The sequence below is a fragment of the Neophocaena asiaeorientalis genome, unplaced genomic scaffold (assembly GCF_003031525.2).
Source record: "Neophocaena asiaeorientalis asiaeorientalis breed wild unplaced genomic scaffold, Neophocaena_asiaeorientalis_V1.1 scaffold248, whole genome shotgun sequence".
NCBI lineage: Eukaryota > Metazoa > Chordata > Mammalia > Artiodactyla > Phocoenidae > Neophocaena > Neophocaena asiaeorientalis.
The window spans coordinates 1846397-1861440 of NW_020185320.1; the positions used below are offsets into that span (position 1 = coordinate 1846397).

The window sequence follows — 15044 nt, forward strand, 5'->3', positions numbered from 1 at the left end:
ATTAAAGGTGTGATGGGCAGGAGAGGGAATGGATTATGGGGAGATTAAATGAAGTATTTCACTGGAAGGCAATCAAGTTCCGTGGAAGTTTTTAAATGACCAGCTAGTAGAGCCAGTTTTACTACCATAGTGACCTAACCAAAACTCACAGGCCTTTCTCAGACACCCTTTCTCTTAAAATCCCCAAGTCTTGATGTAGTGACATACAATCACAATGGCGTGCAAACACAATTACATGTTACCGCAATGCTACTGATTCTTTTTTTTTTTTTTTTTTTTAACAGTTATTGCTCTCGTGGGATGGGTAATCATGTCATTTGGGAAGACCTGAAACAAAGGAATAATAAAGTGATGGTTATCAGGAATGACCACCAAGTAATAAATGTACCAAGATCATTTGTCCGAGATCATTCAAAGATATTAATATAGGTTGGAGGAATGAGAAGAAAAACATGTTTTCTGATGGTTTTGCTTGAGATAATACACCAGTTAAGATATTTACGAGTTAATATCAGAGGATCCCAGATTATTGACTCCTGTTTCTGTGTAACAGAATCAGTTGCTAAAACCAATTTCTCATCACACACCTTTTAACCTTTGCTGTGGTGTTTTTGCAAAATCCGTTTACCTGATCCCTTCTTGCCCTCTGCTTCACCATCCCTTCAGTACTTAAGCCTCATTTCCTGACTAGCAGTTCATAAAAGAAAAATATCACCCCCCTAACCCTCACCCAGGCCACCCTCCTTTTCCTTCAGATTTATAGGTGTTTGTCTTACAGGTTTAGTTATTGCACCTTTGTTTTAAGTTTATCAACCTGTTAAACCCAGCGAGTCCAAACCTTCAGAAATCTGCAAGTTGACACTCAGTCTAACAATTGAGGTATCATTTGCTTCAGTGCAGAGTCCTGAGGCTGTATCAGAGGAACCTCTGTGAAATGTGGAAAGGGAGACAAATATGGTGTTAAAAAACCCACTCCACCAAAACAACAAAAAGCCTTAACTAGATATGGTTTATACGTTTCTTCAGGGTATATGAACGTCACTGGAGATCCAGTGGGACTGATGGATCTGGATGCTTTCTGTGCCTTCAGTCACTTCTATGGGGTCTAAGAGGGACTTGACCCTCTGCTAAATTTCACTCCAGAAATGTATTGAAGTAAAATTACAGGGACTGCTTACTATAGTTTCTTATGGAGGAACAAACATTTTAAAATTTGTACACTTAAAGGTTCTTCTCTATTAAGCAACTGAGCCTTAAAAAAGAATTTTAAAAATTCTTTATATAGAACTTGGTTTGCTAGTGTTGATCAGTGAATTGTTAGAGAACTAATGAGATGCAGTTCCTTTAACAAACACTTCTCTTGTTACTTAGAGTATTTTATATTTTTCTTCTCTTGAGGGGAGAGATGATCTCAGGATGGTAGAACTGAAGAGGTTCTTAGATATCTGTTAGTTTGCTAGGGCTGCCGTAACAAAGTACCACAGGCTAGGTACTTGAAAAACAGAAATTTATTTGTCACAGTTCTGGAGGCTGGAAGTCCAAAATCAGTGTGTTGGAAGCTTTTGTTTCTTGTGAGGCCTCTCTCCTTGGCGTATAGATGGCTGCCTTCTCACTGCCTCACATCGTCTTTTCCCTGACTGTCTGGGTCCTAATTTCCTCTTCTTATAAGGACACCAGTCAGCTTGGGTTAGGTCCCACCTTAATGACCTCAATTTTATTTAATCACCTCTGTAAAGGCCCTATCTCCACATACAGTCACATATAAAATACCAGGGGTAGGGCTTCAACATATGAATTTTGAGGGGCATACAGCTCAGCCTGTAACTATATCATAGTCTCTTTATTTTGGACAAGAAGAAACTGAGACCCAGAGAGACAGAGTAGATTGTCCAAGGTCACACAGCTAATTATTGGCACATCTGGCCTCAGGATTGGATCTCAGACTTTGTAATTATTAGTGTCCTCTTGGCCAATGTTTAAACAAAAACAAATAGAAGCTAATAGAGAAGAATGTGAGGCCCCAGCATTGGTCAAAAAGTAAACATTCAGTAATATCTATTGAATGACTGACAGCCTTTCTTGAATTAGAAATAAGGACTTTTTACAGATTTGGTGGCTTTTTAAAGTGTGTGTAGGTAATACATTTAAAAGAATAAGGAAAAGGAGAAACACTTGCAGAATCCATGGAAGAATATTTGGAAGGATTTAATAGGAAGTAACTATTTTAAAAAGTCTTTTATTGATAAAGATGTATTCATTTTTGTGGCAAAGAATAAAAATAATTTAAGGGATAAACTGAAGTAAAAAAAGAAATTATTCTATTGAACAGTAAAACCCTCTATTTCTTTAAAAATAGATTTCTTAAAAACAAAATAAGATGCCAGAAAGGAATTTCTGAAGGGGTGGTTTTATTTTGCTTCTTCAGACATGAGTTATGTTAGAAGATTACATGCTGTACATGTTTTATATTCAACACTGTGTGCACATTCTAAAGATAGAAGCAAGACAAGGGCAGTTATTCCCAACAATATGAATAATAAATTCCTACTTACCCTGGAAAAGCTGTCTTCATAGGGACATTTACTTTGAGATAATTTTCCCTATTTTTAGTCATTTAGTGTACTATTAGATATGCCTTTTCTTTTTCCGAACTTCAATTTCCAGCCTCAGTCTAAGTCTGGAAAGTTATTAGAACTTATTTCTTTATATTCTTTTTACCTGTGGTTTAGGGAAAGACACATTTCCCAACTATTACTATTTTGGTGGACCAAATTCATACATACCCTGAGTATTAGTGGGGATATACATGAATTTTATATACATGGTCATATCTCTAGTAGAAATTGGTTAGCATAGACTTTTAGAGATGCTTACTCTTGCTTTAACAATCATTAGTAGGAATCAACAGAATGGAGTGATGGGAAGAACATGAGCTTAAGAAGCTGACCTGCCTGAGGTCGAATCCTTGGCTGTGTCCTTAGGTAAATTATGAAACTCTGAACCATGATTTTCTCACAGTATGATAAATAATTCCCTGAATTTAAATGAGGTAATATATTGTAAAATATGGCTCTTAGTGGGCACTTAATACTTTTAGTTTCCTTTCTTTTTTCATCACGCTTATTTCCTATTCAAAGATAGAATTCTGGTGAACTACATGGGCACTTGGGAACATGTTCAAGGCTGATTGATACTACTTAATAAATTCATTGGTTATTCCTGCTAATCTGAGCCCACAGACATCCCTGTGAAATCCTGCCAGAGGTACTTTGGAAGATGGCATTAGTATAGTATTGACAGCTAAGGGAACTAGAAATAAGCCAAAGGTCCTAAATTGCCAAGCCTTTTACAAAGCCAAACATGATGGAAACTAAATGCCATTTTGGGGGTGATTTGAAAAGCACATGGTTTGGAGTTATTTTGACGGATTAAGTATTTTTCCTGAATCATCTAGGTTAGAAGATTAAAACTTGATTATAAAATAACAAAATGTTTTTAGATATAGGAATAGTTGAGCATAAATCAAATACTCTGGGTTCCTGAGAAAATAATCAAGTGGACAAGTAATGTGGTATTCTTTTCTGTCTGATATTGGAACTAAGAAACATTACAACAGTTTATTGTTCATAGAATAATATATTCTTACAGAATTGTTCTGGAATGCAGGCACTACCCAGAGCTGATTGGTGTTTGGCAACACACCAAAATAATGCCCATGATGAAGGAAAGTTATGAGAATGTAAACTTTTCCCCCTAGTACCTTATGTCTTTTACTTCAAATCCAGATAGAGGTGGTTTCTTAACTCTTCTATGGTTGAAAGACATTCCAGGATAGAAGCTTTCTGGCAGAAAAAGTGACATGATTGTCGAAAGCAATGGGGCTTAACTTTTTGAGTCACAGACCCATTTAAACAAGCTTTGTGGAAACATTTAAAGTCTGCATGATAATATGAAGCCCCCCAAAATGGCTGTGAGGTGCCATTCCAGGTTCTTGGCAGTTATAGCCAGTCTCAGTGAGACTTGCCATGTGATGGGAGAAATCCTAACTCTTGCCCCTGATCAGTTCTTTATCCCATTCTCAATAGCTATTCCTTAATTTACTCTTATTTTCCATAATTCTTGACCAAATGCAGTCTCAGCAGGGATCTTTTTTCCTTTCACTAAAAAAATTTAAAATGCTATGTGCATGAACCATCTTAATATCATCCCCGCTCTATCCTCACCCCTCTCTCTTTCCCTCCTTCTCAAATTCAACCGCCTGTGCTTCAGACTCCAGGTCCCTTCTATTTCTTCCATAACTTTGCTGGAAGATCTTCCCTTTTTCATGATCTTTGACCTCTTCTTTTCTAGTGGTGATTTCTACCCCTCAAATAAGCACTCTTACCTCTGCCTGCACTTATGCTAAGAAAACTGGAAACAGGAAAGCCTTCTATGTATGCATTGTGGAAAGTATCAGAGGGAAAGGGTAGCCAAAATGACCACAGCAGAGAAGAAAGGGGCAGGGGGTGCAGTTGGATGGATATGAGAGGAATTTCCTGGCCACTTCCAAGAGCATGCCTGATCGTGCAGGCTGGCCCTGGGGGTGGAGTGAGCTAAGGACCGAGGGAAGGTGTTGCCAAAGTGAGACTCAGAATGAAGCCCTAGATATGGGGGAATATTAGCACAGAAGAACATGAACAGCACGGAGGCCCTGCATGCGAGCCCACGAATAAGATTAAATATCTCTGGTTGTGGATGAGGTACACAGATGGTGTAGATCAAAATCACCAGAAATTCTCCCTGTTTCTAGGCAGGCCATCCATGGATGATTTAAGATATGCTGTACAATGTGACATTTCTGGTCCACCAGACTTTTTGATGTGTCTTTGTGGTAAGAATTCTAATTCAGTATTTCGGATGTACCCAGGGGTACTGGGAGAGGGTCAGACTAGGAAGAGGAGGGCTAGGAAGATGGGGAAAAAGAGCACATGGCTGAGGTCTATGAATAAGATCTTATGCAATTAATAACCAGAGGAAGTGAATGTCACAAATGCATGGATTGAGGGATGTTTGTCAAGTACATGGCTAAAGCAAAGACCCATCCACTGACTCTAAAGCCCTGATTTACTTCTCAAAGAATCCTACAAAAAAAATGATGTACTCAATGTCTTGAAGAAACATATCTCCTTATGCTTGTACGATTATGTTTCATTAATGATCACAATCTGTCACTTAGGTAGGTCAGGGTGAGTTTCATTGTTCTTCATTTATATACGAGGAAATTGTTGGTTGGAGCAGTAGAGTGGTTTAATCAGAGAGGGAAAGAGTAGAATTGAATCCCACTTACCTGTCTAGAGTTCTACCCATTGGAGTTCAGCTTCCCTGCTGCAGCCAAATCGTGTCATGCCATGATTTGATATCGTCTCTGGAGAACCCAGCCACTCTGGGGGACCCTAGTGCTCTCCCCACCCATGGGAGCCCCGGGAGAAAGCAGCCCCACCTCATGGCTCTGCTGGCTATGGAAGACCAACCTCCTTCCCTTTGCCTTTTAAGGAGTACTTGGTGTTCTCGCTCTTTATAAGCGTCAATCAGATTTTGGTTATGGAGGGCTTATTGATACTGTTTCATGGATGTTTTAACGCATTTTCATAGCTGGAAGCTAGTTGAGGAGCCAGTTTGAGAAGCTTGTAAATGAGAACTACAGGGAGTGGTCTTTCCCTAACAAATTCTGACCAATTGGCTTCTTAGTATCACATGAGTTTTTGTCATTTTCTGGGTGGACTTTTCTTCCTTGAGGAATCTGAGCCTTGTTAGCTTGCAGAAGAATAAATATGACAAGAGTACATATGGGAAATAATTGTTTGCACAGACTTTTGAAAGCCTTCAAGCCCTGAGTCATGTTCTAAGGGCATGCAGGTTGCCCTGATCCACTGTCAGGGGCCAGCACCTTGAGGGCAGGGGTTGTACCTGGATGGGCAAAAGCCCCCATCCTCAGAGCATCAGGGTCTGTGGGAGTGGAGCCCTTCACCCTCCATTCCAAAGCCTGGAGGCCTGTGACTTAATTTTTCTTAAAAAAAACTATTCATTGTAGAACAGTTTTAGATTTATAGAAAAATTGCCAAGATAGTACAGAGAGTTCCCATATACCCTAGGCCCAGTTATCCCTTTTACTCACATCTTACATGAGTAAGATGAATACATATGTTTTCATGAATGGACCAATATTGACACATTATTAATACTGTTAACTAAAGTGAGCAGCTTATTTAAATTTCCTTGCTTCTTCCCTAATGTCCCTTTTCTGTTCCAGGATCCAAGGCATCCACATTACATTTAGTCATTTAGTTATCATGTGTCCTTAGGCTCCTTTTGGCTATGTGAACTTTTTAGGCTTTCCTTGTTTTTGATGACCTCGACAGCTTTGAGGAATACTGGTGAGGTGTGTTGAACACTGTTCCTCAATTAGGATTTGTCTGACGAGATTCTCATCATTCCACTGTGGTTATGGGTGTTGGGGATGAAAACTGCAGAGGGGATGGGCCATCCTTATCACATCATATCAAGGGTACATATTATCAGCATCACTGACGTTGATCTTGAGCACTTGGCTGAGGTCATGTTTCTCCACTGTAAAGTTACTTTCCCCCTGATACCAGTAGACCAGGGTTCTTGGCCTTCCCCAATCAATAGAAATTGATGAGACCAGTCAAGAAATTCAGGCAAGGCTTTATTGGGGCCCCTGCCGCAGCAGGGGGGAGTGAAAACAAGTAACAGGTTCCCTTGCTCGCTCCCCTGTGGAAGGTGAGCTGTTTCCTTATATGGGACGAGGGTAGGGGTGTGTCCAGGGGTCGGGCCAGTGGGGTGTCTTAGGTGGTTTGTGCACCCCTTTGGTGGTGCTGAGTGCAGGGGCCATGTGCAGTACCCTGCTTTTTCTCCTGGCTCTTCAGAAGTGGCAGTTGGGTTTTTTTTTTTTTTTTGGTCTTTTTGTATCTTATTGTCCAGAATTTGCTCAAACTGCAGCACACACAGTAATTTTTAGTCCTTTATAGTTTCTTTTTATTTTGTTGTTGGACCAGACGCTTGTCCAGGTGCAAGCACTGCAGCAAAGGGTCCCAGATCCCAGGTCCCAGCCTATCTCAACCCTACCTTTCTATGCTGTCCTCTCTGAAAGGAAGTCACTTCTTGCAGTCCATGCTTGAGAGGGGCATTATGCTCAATTTCCTTGAGGCTAGAGTGTCTATGTAAATTATTTGGAATTATTCTACATGGTATGTTTGATTTCCCAATTATTTATCTATTTAGTCATTTATTTATATCACTATGGACTTGTGGACACTTACTTTATACTTTGAATTATAATCTAATACTACTTTATCTATTTTGTTGCTCAGGGTTTCCTAGCTCTGTCTATAGGGAGCTCTTTCAATTGGTTCCCCTGTCCCTTTGACATGCCCCTGTTTTATGGGGTTAAAAGTTTCAGTGTTTCCTTGCTTTCTAGTGCTACAAGATACTCCAGGCTCATACTGCATATTTCAAGCTCTAGAATCAACCATTTCTCCAAGGAACCCTGGTTCCTTTTACTGAAGAATAGTATTAGAAACCATGATATGTGTCCTAGTTGTGCTGGTTGCTTTTGGAATGTCATTGCTGCACTCATATATATCAGGTGTGCTGATATATATGAGTGTATACTGACCCATGTATCTAGACACATCTATAGATAGTCCCATAGGCAACCATCTGTTTCTATACGCAAATGTGAGTTTACACCAGTATCAATAACTCTAGAGACCGGAACTGAAATTTGACATATGACAGTGGGTTTTCTCCTTTATTCTGGAAAGTTGTAGCTTTCTTCTTGTTTTAACCAGAGATTGGAGGGGCGGCAGATGGGTAGTGCAAGGAATGGGAAGAATTACAGACGGTCCATAGCAACATGAGAAGCAGCAGAGGAAAATAGAGGCAGCTACGGTTAGTAGAAATAGAAGTATCAAGTAGAACATTCTGGGTGCATTTTGGTGTAGGCGCAACAGTTTAATAGGCCTATTGTAGCCACCTAAAGAAAAGTGTCAAGAAAGAGAGTCAAAACTCCTACAGATGAGAACAGTTTAGAAGTCTGGGCTCTTAGAGAAATAATCAACAATGCCTATAACTCGGCAGAGTCACCAGCACTCTTCATTGTGATTCTGGTCATCAAGAAAGGTTGTGGCCTGTTTACTCTATTTATCATGGTTGGGGGCACATAATATATTTTGGAAAAATTTCCATTAGAGTGGTTAAAAATTGTTTTGGTGCTTTAAGCATTATTAGATTTGAATTTTCTGCCTTAGAGTCCACATTTGCTATGAACCCAGATTGCTAAATCCAAGGCCTCCCGCTGAGATTTCTAGAAGCCCAAGTTTTGTAAAAAATAAAGTTGCTTATAAGAAGATTTGATTTTAATGAATTTCTGAACTGTGTCCCTTGAGCTGCAGTGTTACTCTGCCCCGCTTTGCCTTGGTCCCTGGCCCTTGGCAGCCAGAATTTCTGGTTAATCAGTCCCTCCATTCCCAGGCCTGGGGAAGTCTGCCTTTTTTGAGATATTCACTGCCTGTTGCTAAATGAAGTCCAAGGAAGCTGCTTCCAGCTGGGTAGAAGGTCTGAATACTTTGGACCCTCAAAAGGTGGCTTCAAGGATCAGAGATGCATGTCATCCACACTAGCCACTTGAACCCCACCCTCCTCCCTTTCTGAACAGGCAGGTTTAGGGGCAGTGATGTTGAGAGGCAGAGAGAGGTTCTGTGTCTTTCCTTCTCTTCCTCTCCTTCCCCCTCCCCCTCCTTCCTCCCTCTTCTGCCCACTCTCTTATTTGTTCAACAAATATGTCTGGCCCCTTACCATGTCCCTGGCACTGTGCTGGCTCCGAGGAGGCCAGTGGAGTCATGGACTTTGATATGTTGGAGCCTTCACTCTATTTGGAAAACAGACATGAAACAGTGTACTCAGCTCCTCAGTTATTCAGTTGTGTTAGGTGCCAGTAGAAATGGGATCTCACCTATTTGGTTGAGGTGGGTTGAGGCTTCTCTGTTGATTGAGATCTAAAGGATTCTGGTGTTCACTTCGACTAACTATAGTCCTGAGCTAAGCACGCTGCCTGTGCTGTCCTATCTAATTCTTCTACCAGTACATCACCTACTTGGCCACTCTTACCCTATTTTATCTTCAGTTTACAGATGAGCATCCTGAGATACAAAAGGCGAAGGAGCTTGCCCGAGGGCACAGAGCAATGAAGTGAATGTTTCAGGACTTGCTTGAGGTCAATCTGGATACAAAGCCTGTGCTCATTGCCACCTGGTGTCCTACCCACCTCCCTGCTCCGCAGGTCTCATCAAGGGAAAAGCAAGTGGGCGGTGGGAGGGGAAGTCATCAAATAATGAGTAGAAGTTTCCTGTGGTCAATAATCTAGTCACCTGTTCCACTCATTTCACCAGGGACCATTGAACAATATTTAGCTATAATTATTTTTAAAAGGCTGACCAAAGGTTTTCATCTTTGAGCCCCACAGGTACAGGATGGTCCTTGTCTGAGCCTTTCAGGGATGGATTAGAACAGAGCAGTTATTACTCAGCCACCGCAGTTATTACACCACATAGAGTATTCACTGAATGTATGTGATACGTTAACGTTGGTTAATTTGTTTTCTTCGAGACCTTTGAATCGTCCTCTCCATCCAGCTGCCACTGCCTTTTTTATTTCTGAGTCATTATCTCTGGCTTAGACCAATGCAATGCAGTCTTCATTTGTTTTTCTTCTCATCTCTTTTCAATCTATTTTCTGTTGCCTCTTCTATTTAAAACCCTATAGAAAACCTCCACTGCTGACGGAATAGAGTCCAACACAGCCTCCTCATGGCCTGCGGAGACCTGCACTTTCTCCCTTCTCAGCTGCATTTCCCTCCACACCTTTGTTCTCCCCCCATGACCTAACCATTCTCAGAAGCCCCCCTCCCCTTTTGCCTGTTATCGTCTGCCTTTGCCCTTATTCCTGGCTGATCCTCCGTGCTTCCGCTCTGCGCAGGCGCTCCTTGGCAACCCATCCCCGCCTCTGTGGACTGTTGCATTATGGAACAGATCTCTGTTATCATATGGTCAGCAGACCTTTTCTGTAAAGGGCCAGATAGCAAATATTTTTGGCCCTGCAGGCAACAGCATCTTCAATGCAATGACTTAGATCTGCTATTGCAGTTTGAAAGCCACCATAGTTGGTATATAAGCAAATGAATGTGTCTGGGTTCCTATACAATGTTACATACAAAAATTGGCAGCTGGTCGGATATAGCCCCCAGCCTGTAGTTTGTTGTGGAACATTCCAATCATTTGTTTACTTGTCTCCCATCCTTACTAGCTGGTGAGTTTCCTAAGATGAGAGAGCGGGTCTTGTTCATCTTTCTATTTTCAGCGTCTAATCTAGGCCTGGCACATAGTGAGTGTTGAATAAATCCTGCATGGATGAATATGTGATTGAACAAATTAATCAAGTCAAGTCAAGTTGGAAACTAAGCATTTAATGGTGTCAGTAAGAACCGTGACTGAGTGAATCATGGTGAAAGTAGAAACATCAAGTCTGTACAGGGGGGAATAAATATTTTTTGCTCATCTCAGGGGACTCAGATATAGTACCTTTGACAGGATCTGGATCAGTGTGGCTAGAAAGCTTTGACCCTTCCGTTGTTGGGCTGCCAAGGGTTAAAAGGAGCCTGAAGCCTTGGGCGGTGGGACCAGTTCTCCACCATTCTAGTGTCTGTAAATAAATAGTGTTAAAACTCAAGAGTAAGGTTATTAAATGTGGATTTTGCTTCGTACCTGCCACTTTCTGTGGAGGAATCTTAGTCACTGATGGGTTTGCTCCAGGGGACGCTAAGTGTTTGCGAGCACAACCCTCAGCCTCTATGCAATTTAGGATTGGAAACTGCTATAGCCCAGCATTTACTGACACACAAGGCTTGGCCAGGCCTTATTCATTCAGCCCAAGGTACTGCAGGGGTGACCAGTTCCCTGTGGTGGGAGAGTCGTAGACTTTCTAAGTAAGGTCTTCTGAGTTGGGAGAGGCTATCTGGAAAATTCACTTACTCTGAGCATCTCTTTCTTTGACAAAACAAGAAAATGAAGAAATTAGTGTGCTCCCAGGGAAACACATCACCACTTGTTGGGTCTCTAAGATAGACTTTTTAAAAGAACTTTTCAATGTTACAGACATCTTATTGAGCCAAAGAAATTACAGAGTTATGTTGAGTAGCATTTGGGTATTGACTTTTGATTTGGTAGGAGAGGAAAATCATGGGCACACAGGGCATTTAGAAATTTTTTCCCTTGTGTAAAATGGAACAGAGGAACACAGGATAGACACTTTGATTGGAAAAGGGAACAAATGACTTGCACTTAGCTGAATTGGATTGATTTTCCTTTTTACTGAATACTTTCCTCTATTTTGTGCTATTTCAGTTTGCTTCGCAATACCAGGTCCAACTCCTCCCATAGGATTTCATACCATGAAGAAAGGAAAAGTAAAGAGCCATTTCTGTAAGAATCCTCAAAACATAGTATGATAAACCTAATGCATAGATATATTTTCTAGGTTATTTTTGGTCCAAATGTGTAGATTTCCAAAATTGTGTAAAGCTGAACATTAAAAAAAAAAGATAGCAGACATTCCAGCCTTGCAATTGCACTCAATAAATATTTGGTGAGAGCCTCTTTTGTGCCTCTAGGTATCATACTATAAACTAGGATACAGTGATGACTGAATGTTTCCCCACTTTCCAGGAGCCCAGAGTCTGACTGGGAGGTGCTCCAGTTGCCTGCTTTTGGGTAACAAACTGCCCTAGACTGAGTGACATAAAACAACAACCGTTTTATTTTGCTCACAGATTCTGTGGCTCAGAAAATCAGACCGGGCATGGTGGCGTAGGCTTCTCTACGCCCCACAATATCTGGGAACTCGGCTGGGAACATTCCAGTGGCTGGAAGAGACTTGAGTGGCTGAGGCTGGAATCATCCAGAGGTTTCCTTACTCCCATATGTGGTGTCTGGGTTGGGATAACTCAAAGTGTAGGCTCAGCCGGAGCTGTCGATTGGAGCATCTACACATGACCTCTCCATGTGGCTTTAGTTTCTCTAGCATGGAAGCTGCCCCCAAAAAGGAACACCTAAGAGGGGCATCCAAAGAGAGAGCTTTCCAAGAGACCAGGGTAGACGTTGAAAGAGCTCTTTTGAACTATCCTTGGAAGTCATGCACTGTTACTTCTTCCACATTCTGTGGCTACAAGTAAGTCACCATGGACACCCCAAATTCAAGGGGAGAGAAATTGGACTTTACCTCTTGAAGGCAGAATGGCAAGGATACAGCAGAAGAGTATGGGAGATGTTGCTGCAATCACCTTTGGAAAATCTAGCCCGCTGCAGAGAATTAGACATGTAAACATGTAACTATAATATACCATAGGAAATGTTTCAGTTACCTTGCTGGGAAATAACCCACTCTGTAGCTTACTGCCTTGAAACAATTATCAGTTATCACCTGGTGGGTCTGTGCCATATGGAGTTGAATGGGGTCACCCATTTGACTGCATTGAACTAGGAACTTGGAATGCCCAAGATGGCTTCACTCATGTCTGCTGCCTCAGCTGGGGTGGCTGGAATGGCTTGGGGGCTCCTTAGTTCTCTTCCACATGGTCTTGTGTCAAATAGTAAACTTGTCCACGCTTCTTTATCTGGTGTCTGGCTTCTTTTAAGGCTTAGTCCCAGAGCTGGCACGGGGTTACTTCTACTGGATTCTAGTCAAGTCACAAGGCCAGCCAAAATTCAAGGAGTGCAAAATACACTGGAGGAGTGGCATGTACATAAAGGGATGGGGGAGGTTATTGGTGACCATTTTTGGAGAAAATCTACCACATTAGAGGTGTCAAAAATGCTCTGAGATCACAGATGGAGGATCAGTTTTGTCAGGTGACCTCTGAGGGTTTCTGTGTCAGGCTGTGGAGACAGGGTAGGTGCTGGTGGGGGCATGGTAGATAGTGGGGTATCCAGGGAAGATGTAATATTTGAACTCTGAATGCCCTAGGTAGACAAGATGTGGAAGCATTATAGGCCCAGGAAATTCCATGAGTGATGACAGGGAAGCTGGAAAGGGCATGGGGACTAGAGGGTGGTGCAGTAGAGCTACAGCAGTATGTGTATATATTCGGGCATGAGAACGTGATGGATCTGGGGTAGAAAGAAACGTCAGGAGATCAGGCATGTTCGTGAAGGACTTTCTGGGTCTTGCTGAGGTATTTGGATCTCATTATATTGGGAATATGAACTGAGAGTTTTTAAAAGGAGGAAACATAAGAGATGAACTAGAGGGAGGAGAGATTAGATGTAAGGAGAGCAGTTGTGATGATATTGTGACAGCTCGAATGAGATCTAATCAAGATTTGTACAACAGACAGAAGGGAAAGGAACCTCCGTGAGGCAAGATATAGAGAAAAAGCAAAAACCATTTTTTCAGAGAAACTGGACCAGCAGGGACAGTGTTGTATATAATCTGAGGGCCATCAGGAGGGTAACCTGCCAAAGTCCTCTTCTATTTATTGATATTATCATTCTGGAATTCTCCTGTTGTGGTTGGTACATTTGTATTAAGACTTGCCTGTTCCTTTAGTCCCCAGAGCAAATCCTAGTGTCCACGACTTCATCAGAACTATTTCCTTGGAACAAAAAAAATCCAAAGTAGTATACAACCAGCATGGAGTTTTTAGAACTGCTGCCTCGGAAGCATTGACATTAATCTGAGCTTTATGGAAGCTAACTGGATACTAGAGGCGTTTCATTTCTACATAGGCTCAAACTTCTTACCACTGTACAGGTGTTTCCAGTAGAACAGACTAGCCATTCACCCATCCAATAAATATTTTTCAAGTGCCTACTATGCAAAGCACTGTTCTTGGAGATGGATATCGCAGTGAGTAAAATAAAGTCCTTGCTCTCATGGATGTTCTTTATATCCTAGTAGCATGGATTTATCAAACCCAGAGAGGCTTTGAGAACTGGATATGGAGTTTTATCAGGCTGACCTGGTATAGGTGATGTCCTCTCCTCAGTGGGTTAGGTGTGCATTTTGTGGTGTCTCAGACCATAGAGCTGGCTGCACTTACCACTCATCATTAACTTGGGCGATCACTTATCATTAACAAGGAAGTCATCCTAAGAGCCTGAGCACAGAAGTGACAGTATGTGGCCTCCCAGAGAAGGAAAGGGACACGCTCAATTGCTGGGACCCAAAGTTTTGTCTGCTTGTGCCTATTCAAAGTCTGACATCTGAGGAGTATGTTCATTCACATTGTGCATTTGTTTCCATCCCATTTGATTTATTTTTTAACACCCATTAACGTCATGCCTTTGCCTCTGAAATGGGTCTCCAGTAATTACTTGGCGGGAAGGATTTTGGCTGTGAGGGAATGTGTTTCCAGTTGCTGCCTTTTCTAGTAGCACGCACAAGTGTAAAGCAGAAGCCTAGGGGCCACATGCCGCAGAGTTGACACTATTGCATTTGGTTAAAGCTGGCAAGTTCTTGCTACTAGCATAGCCCAGGAAACACCGAGGAAACGAATATATTGGAAAAAATGTTGTGGTGTTTGGCCCACAATTTGATAGCTCTCAGGGTTAACCTGAAATTGTCTATGTTTGGTACTAGATGTAAAATTTCATCAGTTACCCTGCAACCATTAAGACTTCTTATGCATCTTATATCTAGATTTTTAAGCAGACTGTCATCTCTTAAGTCCAAGTCTTCTGGGGTAGTCTGTGGTGCTAATCTTGCAAACAAAATATCAATCTCTGTCCCAGCAAAGCACAGTTTGATAACTGGTACAAAAGCCTCCTCAGCAGCTCTTAAATCTTTTACTTCTTCCTGTAATTTCAACTTATCATAGAGTGAGGTGAAAAAGTCACTTCAATCAACATGTCTTGGTGTAACACACAACTCATCAATATCGGCACCTTTTGTATGTACTCTTTTTTTTTTTTTTTTTTTTTTTTTTTTTTGGG

At 41.6% G+C, this 15044-nt stretch overlaps 1 pseudogene; it reads right to left on the reverse strand.

Annotated features, from left to right (window-relative positions):
- Positions 1 to 14479: 14479 nt before the first annotated feature.
- LOC112392179 (poly(A) polymerase alpha pseudogene) overlaps positions 14480 to 15044 on the reverse strand; it is a 1961-nt pseudogene continuing 1396 nt past the window's right edge.